Source organism: Eptesicus fuscus, chromosome 1 (genome assembly GCF_027574615.1).
Source record: "Eptesicus fuscus isolate TK198812 chromosome 1, DD_ASM_mEF_20220401, whole genome shotgun sequence".
NCBI classification, from domain to species: Eukaryota; Metazoa; Chordata; class Mammalia; order Chiroptera; family Vespertilionidae; genus Eptesicus; species Eptesicus fuscus.
The window spans coordinates 1,818,175-1,834,019 of NC_072473.1; the positions used below are offsets into that span (position 1 = coordinate 1,818,175).

The following is a 15,845-nucleotide window of genomic DNA, read 5'->3' on the forward strand; positions in this document are numbered from 1 at the left end:
CCGCGCACGCCTCCCTCCCCCCCCCCCAACTCCCGTCTGCGCATGCGCGCCCAGGGCCGCCTCCATCCGCGGGACCTGGGGCGGCGCGCGCACGCGCACTCGGCCCTACTCGGGGACGCGCCCCGCGCCGTTTCCCGCGCACGCGCGCTCGCTCGAGACCGCCTGTCCTGCGCACGCGCACCTGGGCTTTGGGGCTGTAGCCCGGGGACCGCGGGGCAGGGAGGATGCTGTCAGTCTAGGGGCCCCTGTCGCCGACTTGGGGCACATGCATGGCTGCAATCTGGACGCAGGGCGGACGGAGGGTTGTTGGGGGAAGGGTGCAGAGGTGCGCGCGATGGCGTCCCCGCGGGCCTCCTCCAGGTCAAGGTGCAACCGGGGCCTCGGTCCCAGGACCTCGGTGCCCAGGCGCATGCGCAGGGGCGCTAAGGTCTGCAACCTTGGTACCTGCCTTTTGCTGGGCATCGCCTGGCATCCCGGTCTGGTGCATGGTGCATGGTGCACCGTCCCCGGGCGAGGCCCCGAGGCCGGAGTCTGGTAGGAAAGACGTGTCCTAGGAAGACTTTTTAATTTATATTTATTTTTTTTAATTGCCTTTTTATTTTTACCCATGTATCAATGTTCTGGCACAACATCATTTCTTCTTTTTTTAAAAAAATATATTTTATTGATTTTTTAAAGAGAGGAAGGGAGAGGGATAGTTAGAAACATCAATGAGAGAGACATCGACCAGCCGCCTCCTGCACGCCCCCCACCGGGGATGTGCCCGCAACCAAGGTGCATGCCCTGGACCGGAATCGAACCCAGGACCCTTCAGTCCGCAGGCCGACGCTCTCTATCCACTGAGCCACACCGGTTAGGGCATGAAAACATATTTTAAATACACAATTTTAAAGGAAAAAAAAAGAAAAGAGATTCATGCCATTCATCTTAAGTGTTTTTAAAAAACATATTTTATTGATTTTTTTACAGAGAGGAAGGGAGCGGGAGAGAGAGATAGAAACATCCATGATGAGAGAGAAACATCGACCAGCTGCCTCCTGCACACCCCCTACTGGGGATGTGCACACAACCAAGGTACATGCCCTTGACCGGAATCGAACCCGGGACCCTTCAGTCCCCAGTGGGGGGCGTGCAGGAGGCAGCTGATCGATGTTTCTCTCTCATCGATGTTTCTGACTCTCTATCCCTCTCTTTTCCTCTCTGTAAAAAAAAAAAAAAAAGAAAGAAAGAAAAACATATTTAAAGTAAAGGAAATAAATAAAACGCGAGGCCGTATTTCTGGTGGGCTGGGACGCTCCCATTCGGCAAGCGTATCCATCAGAGGGGCAGTGGGACCTCCGTGCCTCAGTCTCCTCACCTGTAAAATGGGATGTCCGATGGCACGAGGCAGGTGAGGCCCCGTACTACAAATAGCGTATTTTCAATTAATTTAGGTCTTTTTAGAATTGGGGTTCTAATCGACCTGTTTAAAAAAAAATGTGGCTCTCCAAAGAAATGCCAGTCGTGGTACTGCGGATATTTGGCTCTGTGGACTGACGAGTTTGCCCACCACGGGCCTAGGTCAAGGTCTCGGCGGCCTCCATTTCTCCGCCGGCCCCTCTCCTCGGCGTGTACACAGCCTTCCTTAACCCCCATCTGCTCCTGTTGTCTTCTCTCCGTCTATTTCTGTGCCCGAATCTATTCTTTCGACAAAGACAGCGGGATTCATGGATTCCCACCCACCCTCATGTCCCCACGTTCACTCGATACCTGAGTCAAGACGCTCGGCCACCTGGCGTGGCTCCGTGGTCGAGCGCGGACCTATGAACCAGGAGGTCAGGGTTCGATTCCCGGTCAAGGGCATACATGCCCAGGTCGTGGGCTCGGTCCCCGGTGGGGGGCGTGTAGGAGGCAGCCGATCCATGATCCTCTCTCATCATTGATGTTTCTATCTCTCTCTTCCTCTTCCTTCCTTTCTGAAATGAATAAAAATATATTTTAAAAAATTTAAAAAAAAAACAAGCAAGCCCTAACTGGTTTGGCTCAGTGGATAGAGCGCCGGCCTGTGGACTGAAGAGTCCCGGGTTCGATTCCGGTCAAGGGCATGTACCTTGGTTGCGGGCACATCCCCAGGTGGGGGGCGTGCAGGAGGCAGCTGATCGATGTTCCTCTCATTGATGTTTCTAATCTCTATCCCTCTCCCTTCCTCTCTGTAAAAAATCAATAAAATATATTTTAAAAAAACCATAAAAACCCCCCACAAGACTCTTATCTATATACTAGAGGCCTGGTGCACCAAATTCGTGCACTGGGGTGGGGGGGGGCCCTCAGCCCGGCCTGCACTCTCTCCAATCTGGGGCCCCTCGGGGGATATCCAACTGCTGGAATCGGGCCTAAATCAGCAGTCAGACATCCCTCTCGTAATCCTGAACCACTGGCTCCTAATCGCTCACCTGCCTGCCTGCCTGGTCGCCCCTAACTGCCCCCCTTGCTGGCCTGGTCGTTCCTCACGGCTCCCCCAACCCCCCGCTGGCCTGATTGCCCCACGCAGCCTGCTATTCAGTCGTTTGGTCGTCCCTCACTAACCCCCCAGCTGACCTGGTCATAAGCAGCCATCTTGTGAGGGCGTGAGGGTTAATTTGCATATTACCTCTCTATTATCCTATCTAATAAAAGAGTAATATGCAAATTGACCATCACCCCCAACACACAAGATGGCTGCCCCCATGTGGTCAAAGATGGCTGCCACAAGATGGCCTGCAGGGGAGGGAAGTTGGGAGGGACCAGGCCTGCAAGGGAGGGCAGTTAGGGGTGATCAGGCCAGTAAGGGAGGGCAGTTGGGAGGGACCCAGGCCTGCAGTGGAGAGCAGTTGGGGGGAACCAGGCCTTCAGGGGAGGGCAGTTGGGGGTGATCAGGCCTTCAGGGAGGGTAGTTGGGGGGAACCAGGCCTGCAGGGGAGGGCAGTTGGGGGCATCTAGGCCTGCAGGGGAGGGCAGTTGGGGGCAATCAGGCCAGCAGGGAAGGGCAGTTGAGAGGGACCAGGCCTGCAAGGGAGAGCAGTTAGGAGCGATCAGGCTGGCAGGGGAGGGTTGTTAGGGGTGACCAGGCCAGCAGAGGAGGGAAGTTGGGGGTGACCAGGCCTGCAGGGGAGGGCAGTTAGGGGTGACCAGGCCAGCAGAGGAGGGAAGTTGGGGGCGACCAGGCCTGCAGGGGAGGGCAGTTAGGGGTGACCAGGCCTGCAGGGGAGGGCAGTTAGGGGCAATAAGGCTGGCAGGGGAGCAGTTAGGCGTCGATCAGGCTGGCAGGGGAGTGGTTAGGTGATCAGGCTGGCAGGCAGAAGTGGTTAGGGGCGATCAGGCAGGCAGGCAGGTGAGCAGTTGGGAGTCAGCAGTCCTGGATTGTGAGAGGGATGTCCGACTGCCCATTTAGGCCTGATCCTACCGGGCAGTCAGACATCCCCCAAGGGGTCCCAGATTGGAGAGGGTGCAGGCTGGGCTGAGGGACACACACCCCCCCCATGCACGAATTTCGTGCACCCGGCCTCTAGTATAGGATATAAAAGCCTAAGCAATCGTTACGACCGGATGACTGGACGGCCAGACGACCGGATGACCGGCCAGTAGCTATGACACGTACTGACCACCAGGGGGCAGATGCTCAATGCAGGAGCTGCCCCCTAGTGGTCAATGCGCTCCCACAGCCAACCTCCTGCAGCCCGCCAACCTCCCGCGGTCCCTCCCCACCCCCCTGCCAGCCGGCCCCAATCAGCCCCGATCGCCGGCCAGGCCGAGGGACCCCACCCGTGCATGAATTCGTGCACCGGGCCTCTAGTTAGTATTCAAATAAGGCCCCTTTCTGAGGTTCTGGGAGTTTGAACTCCAACATACCTTTTTTTTTGCGGGGGGGGACGGGTGGGGACACAGTGCATGCAACTCTTTACAGATTCACCCCACAGACACGGGGTGGGGCAGCTTCCGTGTCCTGGGCTCACCAGCTCCTTCCATTTGTTCTGGAAACAAAGAGATACAAACGCCAGAGACGCGTGCGTCTTTCCTGTTGGAACGATTGCAACGGCGTGGCATGGCTGTGGGTTCCTCCGATCAGAGGCCTGTTTTGAAAAGGGATCAGGGCTCCGAATGCCAGGACCCAGCCTTCGAAACTGCACAGCAGCCGGGATGCTATCGTTGAGATCTCTCTCTCTCTCTCTCTTTTAAAAATATATTTTATTGATTTTTTACAGAGAGGAAGGGAGAGGGATAGAGAGTTGGAAACATCGATCAGCTGCCTCCTGCACGCCCCCCCTACTGGGGATGTGCCCGCAACCAAGGTACATGCCCTCGACCGGAATCGAACCCGGGACCCTTGAGTCTGCAGGCCGACGCTCTATCCACTGAGCCACACTGGTCAGTGCTCTCTCTCTCTCTCTTTTTAAAAATATATATTTTTACTAGTGGCCCAGTGCACGAAATTCGTGCACATCAAAAGGGGATTACTTAGCGCCGTGGCCGGCAAACCGCGGCTCGCGAGCCACAGGCGGCTCTCTGGCCCCTGGAGTGTGGCTCTTCCACAAAACACCACGGCCTGGGCGCGTCTGTGTTGAAGAAGTGGCATTCGAAGAAGTTTACGTTTAAAAAATGTGGCTCTCCAAAGGAATTTCAGTCGTTGTCCTGTTGATGTTTGGCTCTGTGGACGAACGAGTTTGCCGACCACTGACTTAGAGAAAATAATTGAATATTGCTCTTTGCCCTTTCCCTATCATACAAGTGTCAGAGATGAAAGAAAATTAGCAACATGGATAGGAAAACCTTCCTCCTGTCAGAGTCTGGGGCGCGCCACGGGACCCAGAGTCAAGTCCCCGCCCACCCACGTGCACCTCAACATCGCGTGAGACCCAGACCTGGCCGCCCGCCCCCCCCCCATTGGGCTAGATCCAGACCTGGCCGGTCCCACCCTTGTCAAGCCCTGCCGGGCAGGGGCATGGCCTGAGGTCCCCTGTCAAGCCCCACGTGGGTGGGGGGGGGGGGGCGCAGCCTCAGGTCCCTGCTGATTGCTCGTGAAGGCTCCTTATGGGAACTCGGCCTCCACTGTGGGTGCCGCCAGCTTTGTGATGGAGTGACGGTCAATTTGCATATTCCCTCTTTGTTAGATAGGATTGCTTTCAGAGAAGAAGGGAGAGGGAGGGAGAGAGAGAAACATCTATGATGACAGAGAGAATCACGGACCGGCTGCCGCCTGCACGCCCCCCTCCTGGGGATGGAGCCCGCAACCCGGGCCTGTGCCCTTGACCGGGAATCGAACCCTGGCCTCCTGGTTCCTAGGTCGATGCTCAACCGCTGAGCCACGCCGGCCGGGCTAGAGCTAAATTTTTGTTGTTGTTAATCCTCACCCAAGGGTATTTTTTCCCCATTTCTTTTTAGAGAGAGTGGGAGGGAGGGCGGGAGAAAGGGAGAGAGAGAGAGAGAGAGACAGAGAGAGAGAGAGAGAGAGAGAGAGAGAAGAGAGAGAAACATCCATGATGAGAGAGAATCACGGACCGGCTGCCTCCTGCATGCCCCACTACTGGGGATGGAGCCTGCAACCCGGGCCTGTGCCCTTGACCGGGAATCGAACCCTGACCTCCTGGTTCCTAGGTCGACGCTCAGTCTCTGAGCCTCGCCGGCCGGCCGGCCTGGCGCCCTGGTTGATCCTGAGGGGCGTTGTTGGCGTGGAGAGGAGTCTGGGCGTTGGACCCTCCTGGTGTAGGTGGCTGGAGAGCCGAGCAAACACGCAGTTTCGGGTGAGGAACAGGCCAGGCGAGCTGCGACAGGGATCCTCGAAGAGGGGGTCCCCCCTTTGCCCGGTGGCAGCCCCAGCAGGCCCGGGCACGGCTCCTGTCGGCGCGTCCATTGTGTTCACCCACGGGAACTGGGTGGTGGGAGGGGCCGAGCTGCCGAAACCTCGGGGCCGCGGAGGAAGGGATGGGGGATGGGGGCGGGGAGACTTCTGTTCTTCTGCTCCCCAAAGACGTGAAAACACGGCTCAAGTCACTTTTTTAAAAATATGTTTCTATGGCCCTGGCCAGTGTGGCCCAGTGGCTAGAGCGTCGGCCTGCAGACTGAAGGGTCCCGGGTTCGATTCCGGCCAAGGGCACATGCCCGGGTTGCGGGCACATCCCCAGTAGGGGGTGTGCAGGAGGCAGCTGATCGATGATTCTCTCTCATCGATGTTTCTAACTCTCCCTCTCCTTTCTTCTCTGTAAAAAGCAATAAAATATATTTTAAAAATATATATATTTGTATGGCCCTGGTCGGTGTAGCCCAGTGGCTAGAGCGTCGGCCTGCGGACTGAAGGGTCCCGGGTTCGATTCCGGCCAAGGGCACGTGCCCGGGTTGCGGGCTCGGTCCCCAGGGTGGGGTGTGCAGGAGGCAGCCGGTCAATGATTCTCTCTCTCATCATTGATGTTTCTCTCTCTCCCTCTCTCCCTTCCTCTCTGAAATCAATAACAAAATAAAATATATTTGTATTTGTTCATCATTTTACGTGGTTCATTATCTATACTAATAAAAGGGTGATATGCTAATTAGACCGGGAGACGTTCCGGACATCCTTCCGGACAAAACCATGGTGGCAGGACCGAGGCAGAGGTGGTTAGGGGTGATCAGGCCGGCAGGGGAGGGCAGTTGGGCAGGGTGGGACCAGTTGGGGGCGAGCAGGCCAGCAGGGGGGGTCAGTTGGGGGCGAGCAGGCTGGTGCAGGGGCAGTTGGGGGTGAGAAGGCTGGTGGGGCGGGGTGGGCAGTTGGGGGTGAGCAGGTTGGCAGGCAGAGTAGTTAGGGGCGATCAGGCAGGCAGGCAGGAGAGCGGTTAGGAGCCGGCGGTCCCGGATTGCGAGAGGGATTGGGCCTAAACCGGCAGTCGGACATCCCCTGAGGGGTCCCAGATTGGAGAGGGTGCAGGCCGGGCTGAGGAACCCCCTCCCCCGCCGTGCACAGATTTCGTGCACCGGGCCACTAGAATTCCATAAATGAGAAGGTACGGGAGGGTGGGGGTAAGGGGGAGAGGTCAACCACAGGACTTGTGTGCATGCATATGAGCCTAACCCATGGACACAGACACCAGGGAGGTGAGGGCATGAATTGGGGGGGATGGGGGGGCAATGGGGGGGATAAGGACACATATGTAATACCTTAATCAATAAAGAAAAAAATTATATATAAAAACACATATGTACCTATACACGGAGTGGCCAGATCATGATGATCTCTGAACGCATAATAACCTGGCCACTCGGTGTCGATCCTATAGAATAAAAGGCTAATATGCAAATGGTCCCCTCGACCGGGAGTTCGACCAGCAGGCAGGCCGGCCGACCGCCCACGTCCCCTCCCCCTGGACAGGCTGGCCGGACCCCACCCATGCACGAATTCATGCACCGGGCCTCATACTGAGTGGCCAGATTATTATGCCTTCAGAGATCATAATAATATGGCCACTCAGTGTATGTGCATATACATAAAACTTATATATATTATGTATACTAGTGTATCCAAAAATTGTGTATATGCTCACACATTCACATGTATATGTAAATATATATATAAAATTTACATATATTATGTATACTAGTATATCCAAAAATTGCATATATATATACACACATTTACATGTATATAAAATTTATATATATTATGTATACTAGTATATCCAAAAATTGTATATATACACACACATTTACATGTATATATGTATATAAAATTTATATATATTAGGTATAGTAGTATATCCAAAAATTGTATATATATATACACACATTTATGTATGTATATATATATAAAATTTACTTATATTATGCATACCAGTATATCCAAAAACTGTGTATATATACACACCCATGTATATATATGTACATATATGAGATTTATATAATGTATGTTAGTATATCAAGAAATTGTATGTATATATACACATTTACATGTATATATGTATATATGTGAAATTTATATAATGTATACTAGTATATCCAAAAGTCGTATACACACACACACATTTATATGTATATGTATGTATATATATTTGCATATAAAGTGAGAATAAAGGAAGAAAGAAAGATCTAAAAAATGAACAAGGAGAAACAATTTTTAAAATATATATATTTTTTATTGCCCTGGCTGATGTGGCTCAGTGGGTAGAGCATCAGCCTGCAGACTGAAGGGTCCCGGGTTCGATTCCCGGTCAAGGACACATGCCCGGGTTGCAGGCTCCATCCCCAGTAGGGGGCGTGCAGGAGGCAGCCGGTCCATGATTCTCTCTCCTCATGGATGTTTCTATCTCTCTCCCTCTCCCTTTCTCTCTGAAATGAATAAAAAAATAAATAAATGATTAAAATATATATATATATATTTAAATTAAAAACATTACTCCTAGCCAGTTTGGCTGGACTGAAGGGTCCCGGGTTCGATTCCCGGTCAAGGGCACATGCCCGGGTTGTGGACTCCATCCCCAGTAGGGGGCGTGCAGGAGGCAGCCGGTCCATGATTCTCTCTCACCATGGATGTTTCTATCTCTCTCTCTCCCTCTCCCTTCCTCTCTGAAATCAATAACAGTATAAACAAAATAATAACAACGAAATAAAAACGAAAAGAATAACATCTTTACGGCATCCTTGCAATGCAGGTGTTCGCTGCCGATCAGACCCCGAGAGACCAACCCTCGTCTCAGTGGACGGAGCCTCGGCCTGCGGACGGACGGGTCCCGGGTTCGATTCCGGCCAAGGGCACGTGCCTGGGCTGCGGGCTCGACGCCCAGCCCCGGTCGGTCGGGGCCCGTGTGGGAGGCAGCCCGCCGATGCGTCTCTGTTGTTGATGTCTCTCTCTCTCTCTCTCTCTCTCTCTCTCTCTCTCTCTCTCCTCTTCCCTTCCACTCTCTCTTAAAAAGAAAATCAGTGGAACAAATACCCTCAGGTGAGGGTTGACGGAAAAAAAAGAAAAAAAGGAAAAAGAATGCCAACTATGTGAGCAGCCCGCACGTGACCTGACGTGTTCCTGAGTGACGCGCCTGCCCCGGGGCCCGAGGCACACGGAACCGTTCGCGATAAGCCGCCTGTTATTTATAGTCCTGGCTCCATGCAGACAAGCAGGCAGAATTGGGCTTTTTTTGTTTTTTTTAAATATATTTTATTGAATTTTTTTTTTTTTTTTTTTACAGAAAGGGAGAGGGAGAGAGAGTTAGAAACACCGATCAGCCGCCTCCTGCACGCCCCCTACTGGGGATGTGCCCGCCACCAAGGTCCATGCCCTTGACCGGGAATCGAACCCGGGACCCTTCAGTCCGCAGGCCGACGCTCTACCCACTGAGCCACACCAACGACAGTTCCTTTTGCTTTTATTTATTTATTTTTTTTTACATATTTTATTGATTTTTTACAGAGAGGAAGGGAGAGGGAGAGAGAGTCAGAAACATCGATGAGAGAGAAACATCCATCAGCTGCCTCCTGCACGCCCCCCACCTGGGGATGTGCCCGCCACCAAGGCGCATGCCCTTGACCGGGAATCGAACCCGGGACCCTTCAGTCCGCAGGCCGACGCTCTACCCACTGAGCCACACCAACGACAGTTCCTTTTGCTTTTATTTATTTATTGTTTTTTTACATATTTTATTGATTTTTTTACAGAGAGGAAGGGAGAGGGATAGAGAGTTAGAAACATCGATGAGAGAGACACATCCATCAGCTGCCTCCTGCACGCCCCCCACCTGGGGATGTGCCCGCAACCGAGGTACATGCCCTTGACCGGGAATCGAACCCGGGACCCTTCACTCCGCAGGCCGACGCTCTATCCACTGAGCCACACCAGTTAGTGCTTGATTTTATTTTATTTTATTTTTTCTCCCTAAACAAAGCCCATTGAATGGCAACCGGGGAAAATAAGACAGAAGCCACGGGAAGCTGGTTTTCGTAGGGTCCCGGGTTCCGATCGCCCCGATCCGTGAACACGCACTCCCCGGCCACGTCCGTCCTCCGTCATCGCCGATAAGATAGGGCTCGGCCTCCGCCCCCTGGCGCTGACGGGGGCCTGGCTCACCGCCCGGGGCTGCGTGTCGTCGGCGAGGAATGGATTCCTCGGGGCCTTGGGGTGCCGTGCCCGTGGGCGTCCCTGGCACGGCAGGCTGGCGGGCTGGCCGGGCCTCCGAGCGCCGGGCCCAGGGTGCACCTGAGCCGTTGTGACCGACGGAGGCGGGTCTGCACCTGCCCGGGCCCCCCAGCCTCCGAGGGTGCCCCCCTGAGTGTTTGCAGACACCTGTTCTGCTCTATGCACCGAAATGGCTCTTGGAAACTTGCTGTTTTTTGTGTTGGGGTTTTTTTTGTGGGTTTTTTTTTTTTTCTTTCCTGACTCCAGCATGCCAGCAGGTCCATCTGATGCATTCAGAGGCCGGCCACGTGTCGGGCCCGATGATGCGTCCCCTCCCGGCCAGGAAGCCGCCTTCCGCCTGACTGATGTCTGAGACACGTCGGGGCGGAGGGCAGGCCGGGCCAGGGTCACGGGCATCCGAATAGCTTTTTCATGAGAAGTTTCTCCGGCTGCCCCCGGGCCGGGGATGACGGACGGACCAGGCAGCGGGTGGCCCCATATAACCGGAGGGCAGGCCGGGCGGGGGAGACACCGCGTCCTGTCTGTCCGACCGCCCGTCCGTCTGTCCGTCCGTCCGTCCGTCTGTCTGTCCGTCCGGGTTCCAGGGAGCAGCCTCCTCGCCTCCGACGTGGTGAGTTGGACGGGTCTTATTTTCTCCTTCTTCCCGGCGGCTCAGATGTGGAGATAAACCGGGACGACGCGGCCGGGGAGTCGCGGCGGGGAGGGGATGGGCTGGGAAAAAGGAATCTTCAGGCTTCCGCTGGCGTCTCGTCCTGGACTAAACTGTGCGCGCAGTGAGGGTTAATGCAAAAAAAATAAAATTAAAAAAAATTAGGCCCTGGCTGGCGTGGCTCAGTGGATAGAGCGTCGACCTAGGAACCAGGAGGTCCCGGGTTCGATTCCTGGTCAAGGGCATATGCCCGGGTTGTGGGCTCGACCCCCCAGTGTGGGGCGTGCATATGGCTGGTGTGGCTCAATGGATAGAGCGTCGGCCTGCGGACTGAAGGGTCCCGGGTTCGATTCCCGTTCAAGGGCACATGCCCGGGTTGTGGGCTGGATCCCCAGTGTGGGGCGTGCATATGGCTGGTGTGGCTCAGTGGATAGAGCGTCGGCCTGCGGACGGAAGGGTCCCGGGTTCGATTCCGGTCAAGGGCACATGCCCGGGTTGTGGGCTCGACCCCCCAGTGTGGGGCGTGCATATGGCTGGTGTGGCTCAGTGGATAGAGCGTCGGCCTGCGGACTGAAGGGTCCCGGGTTCGATTCCCGGTCAAGGGCACATGCCCGGGTTGTGGGCTCGACCCCCAGTGTGGGGCGTGCATATGGCTGGTGTGGCTCAGTGGATAGAGCGTCAGCCTGCGGACTGAAGGGTCCAGGGTTCGATTCCGGTCAAGGGCACATGCCCGGGTTGTGGGCTCGACCCCCCAGTGTGGGGCGTGCACATGGCTGGTGTGGCTCAGTGGATAGAGCGTCGGCCTGCGGACTGAAGGGTCCCGGGTTCGATTCCTGGTCAAGGGCACAGGCCCGGGTTGTGGGCTGCATCCCCAGTGTGGGGCGTGCATATGGCTGGTGTGGCTCAGCGGATAGAGCGTCGGCCTGCGGACTGAAGGGTCCCGGGTTCGATTCCCGACCAAGGGCACATGCCCGGGTTGTGGGCTGGATCCCCAGTGTGGGGCGTGCATATGGCTGGTGTGGCTCAGTGGATAGAGCGTCGGCCTGTGGACAGAAGGGTCCCGGGTTCGATTCCCGGTCAAGGGCACAGGCCCGGGTTGTGGGCTGCATCCCCAGTGCGGGGCGTGCATATGGCTGGTGTGGCTCAGTGGATAGAGCGTCGGCCTGCGGACTGAAGGGTCCCGGGTTCGATTCCCGGTCAAGGGCACAGGCCCGGGTTGTGGGCTCGATCCCCAGTGTGGGGCGTGCGTATGGCTGGTGTGGCTCAGTGGATAGAGCGTCGGCCTGCGGACTTTAGGGTCCGGGTTCAATTTCTGGTCAAGGGCACAGGCCCGGGTTGTGGGCTCGAACCCCCAGTGTGGGGTGTGCATATGGCCGGTGTGGCTCAGTGGATAGAGCGTCTGCCTGCGGACTGAAGGGTCCCGGGTTCGATTCCCGGTCAAGGGCACATGCCCGGGTTGTGGGCTCGATCCCCAGTGTGGGGCGTGCATATGGCTGGTGTGGCTCAGTGGATAGAGCGTCGGCCTGCGGACTGAAGGGTCCTGGGTTCGATTCCCGGTCAAGGGCACAGGCCCGGGTTGTGGGCTGGATCCCCAGTGTGGGGTGTGCATATGGCTGGTGTGGCTCAGTGGATAGAGCGTCGGCCTGTGGACTGAAGGGTCCCAGGTTCGATTCCCGGTCAAGGGCACATGCCCAGGTTGTGGGCTCGACCCCCAGTGTGGGGCGTGCATATGGCTGGTGTGGCTCAGTGGATAGAGCGTCGGCCTGCGGACTGAAGGGTCCCGGGTTCGATTCCCGGTCAAGGGCACAGGCCCGGGTTGTGGGCTGCATCCCCAGTGTGGGGCGTGCGTATGGCTGGTGTGGCTCAGTGGATAGAGCGTCGGCCTGCGGACTGAAGGGTCCCGGGTTTGATTCCAGTCAAGGGCATATGCCCGGGTTGTGGGCTGGATCCCCAGTAGGGGGTGTGCATATGGCTGGTGTGGCTCAGTGGATAGAGCGTCGCCCTGTGGACTGAAGGGTCCCGGGTTCGATTCCCGGTCAAGGGCACATGCCCGGGTTGTGGGCTGCATCCCCAGTGTGGGGCGTGCATATGGCTGGTGTGGCTCAGTGGTTAGAGCGTCGGCCTGCGGACTGAAGGGTCCCGGGTTCGATTCCCGGTCAAGGTCACATGCCCGGGTTGTGGGCTCGATCCCCAGTCGGGGGCGTGCAAGAGGCAGCCGGTCCATGATTCTCTCTCCTCATGGATGTTTCTCTCTCTCTCTCTCCCCTTCCTTCCTCTCTGAAAGCAATAAAAACATATATTTTTTAAAGAAATTGAGGAGCTAATTCTTAGCGAGGGGAGTTTGTTCTAAACTGTCTTCTGTGGGAAGGATGAAAGCTTGTCCGTGCGGACCTGTCGCGTTGAATTGTTTTGTGTGTGTGTGTTGTGTGTGTGTGTTTTTTAATGTTTATGGCCCCCCGCCCCAGTGTGTTGCCATGTTTTTATTTGAGCATCGGCCCGGAATAAAAAGGGTTTTTGGGGACCCGGGACCAGAGACCGACCGTCTTTCTCCGCGTCTGCGTTAAAGGGGTCGTTGGAAAGCTCAGGCTTGAGGATCCTGAAACGTGACGAGGCCAGAGGCAGGAAAAACAAAAAAACAAAAAAATCCCAGCAAACAGAGCATTCGGCGCGAGCCGTCGCGTATTCCAGGGGGAAATCGAATCCGTGAAACGTATCTGTGCTGATAGGAGGGTGATATGCTAATTAGACCGGGAGGCCTTCCGGACGTCCTTCTGGACAGAGCCATGGTGGCGGGGCCGAGGTAGAGGTGGTTAGGGGCCCAGTGTGGGGGGCAGTTGTGGGGGATCAGGCTGGTGGGGGATCAGGCTGGTGGGGGGCCGGTGGGGGTGATCAGGCCAGAGGGGGGTCACAGTTGTGGGTGATCAGGCCGGTGGTGGGGGCAGTTGTGGGTGAGCAGGCCTGTGGGAGGGAGGAGTTGTGGGTGATCAGGCTGGTGGGGGATTATGCCAGTGGGGGGTCAGTTGGGGGCGATCAGGCCGGTGGGGGGGCAGTTGTGGACGATCAGGCCGGTGGGGGGGGCAGTTGTGGGTGATTAGGCCGGTGTGGGGGCAGTTGTGGACGATCAGGCCGGCGGGGAGGCAGTTATAGGTGATCAGGCCAGTGGGGGGGGGCATTGGGGGTGATCAGGCCGGTGGGGGGGGGCAGTTGTGGGTGATTAGGCCGGCGAGGGGGACATGGGGGGGTGATCAGGCCGGTGGGGGGGACATGGGGGGATGATCAGGCCGGTGGGGGGGGCAGTTGTGGGTGATCAGGCCGGTGGGGGGGCAGTTCTGGGTAATCAGGCTGGTTGGGGGGGCTGTTGGGGGTGATCAGGCCAGCCGGGGGAGCAGTTGGGGGTGATCAGGCCGGCGGGGGGGAGCAGTTGGGGGCGAGCAGGCCAGCACGGGGGGCATTTGTGGGTGATCAGGCCAGTGGGGGGCTGTTGGGGGTGATCAGGCTGGTGGGAGGGAGCAATTATGGGTGATCAGGCCGGTGGTGGGGGGTCAGTTGTGGGCAATCAGGCCGGTGTGGGGGCATCTGGGGGCGAGCAGGCCGGCGGGGAGGGCAGATAGGGGCAAGCAGGGAGGGCAGGTGGGGGCGAGCAGGCCGGCGGGGAGGGCAGGTGGGGGCGAGCAGGCCGGCGGGGAGGGCAGGTGGGGGTGAGCAGGCCGGCGGGGAGGGCAGGTGGGGGCGAGCAGGCCGGCGGGGAGGGCAGGTGGGGGCGAGCAGGCCGGCGGGGAGGGCAGGTGTGGGCGAGCAGGCCGGCGGGGAGGGCAGGTGGGGGTGAGCAGGCCAGCAGGCAGAGTGGTTAGGGGGCGATCAAGCAGGCAGGCTGGTCAGCGGTTGGGAGCCAGCGGTCCCGGGTTGCGAGAGGGATGTCCGACTGCCGGTTTAGGCCCGATCCCATAGGCAGTCAGACATCCCCCGAGGGGTCCCAGATTGGAGAGGGTGCAGGCCGGGCTGAGGGACACCCCCCCTCCGGCCCCCCCCCCCGGCCCTGTGCACGAATTCCGGCCACTGGTGTACCACAGTATCACACCTACTGCTTCTAAGCTGGACGCAGTTGAACGTACATACGTTTGCGTCCACGACAGACCGCGGTTCTTTGAAGCTTACTCTCCGTTGCTCTTCTGAAAAGCAAACCGGAGAAGGAATTCGCAGCCATTTCACGCTTTGTTGAAACTTTATTATTTTTTCTCTCTCTCGCGCCCTGGCCTGTTTAGCCCAATGGTTAGAGCGCAGCCGGCCCATCGACCGCAGGGCAGCGGGTCCGAGCCCCGGTCCGGGGCGCGTCGCGTAGCTGGGTTGCGGGTTCGCTCTCCGCCCCCCAGGGCTGCGCGTGCGGGGAGGTGACCAGTCCGTGTGTCTCTCTCACGTGGATGTCTCTCTCTCTCTCTCTCTCTCGCTCGCTCGCTCGCTCACGCTCTCCCCCCTCCCTTCCACGCTCTCTGAAAAGCAGTGGGAGAAATACCCTCAGGGCCACGGGCCCCAACACTTTCTCACAGGCTGCGTCGGTTTCGGTGTATTTATTTATGTTTAAAAATATTTCATTTATTTTTATTTTTGTTCCTTCTCGCCCGAGGATATTTTTCCATTGCTTTTTTTTTTTTTTTTTTTGAGAGAGAGAGAGAGAGAAGAGAGAAACATTGATGTGCGAGAGACACATCGATGGGTTGCATCCCGGGGCCCGGGTCTGGGATCGAGCCTGCAACCGAGGTACGTGCCCTTGACCGGGAATCGAACCCGGGACCCTCCCGTCCGTGAGCCTACGCTCTGTCCACGGATCGAGCCCGCAAGCCGGGCATGTGCCCTTGACCGGGAATCGAACCCGGGACCCTCCCGTCCGTGGGCCTACGCTCTGTCCACGGATCGAGCCCGCAAGCCGGGCATGTGCCCTTGACCGGGAATCGAACCCGGGACCCTCCCGTCCACAGGCCGACGCTCTAGCCACTGAGCCACACCGGCCAAGGTATGTATGTGATGATGCTTTCGAGGTAAACCCTTCACCGTGTCACCGTGAATGATGCTCATTATATTAAGACTAGAGGCCCG

General features: G+C 56.9%; 1 protein-coding gene across 1 annotated transcript in view; it reads left to right on the forward strand.

The window, feature by feature from the left end:
• Window positions 1–15,845, forward strand: part of STS (steroid sulfatase) — a 74,636-nt gene that overhangs the window by 671 nt on the left and 58,120 nt on the right. The gene's annotated exons all lie outside the window — the stretch shown is intronic.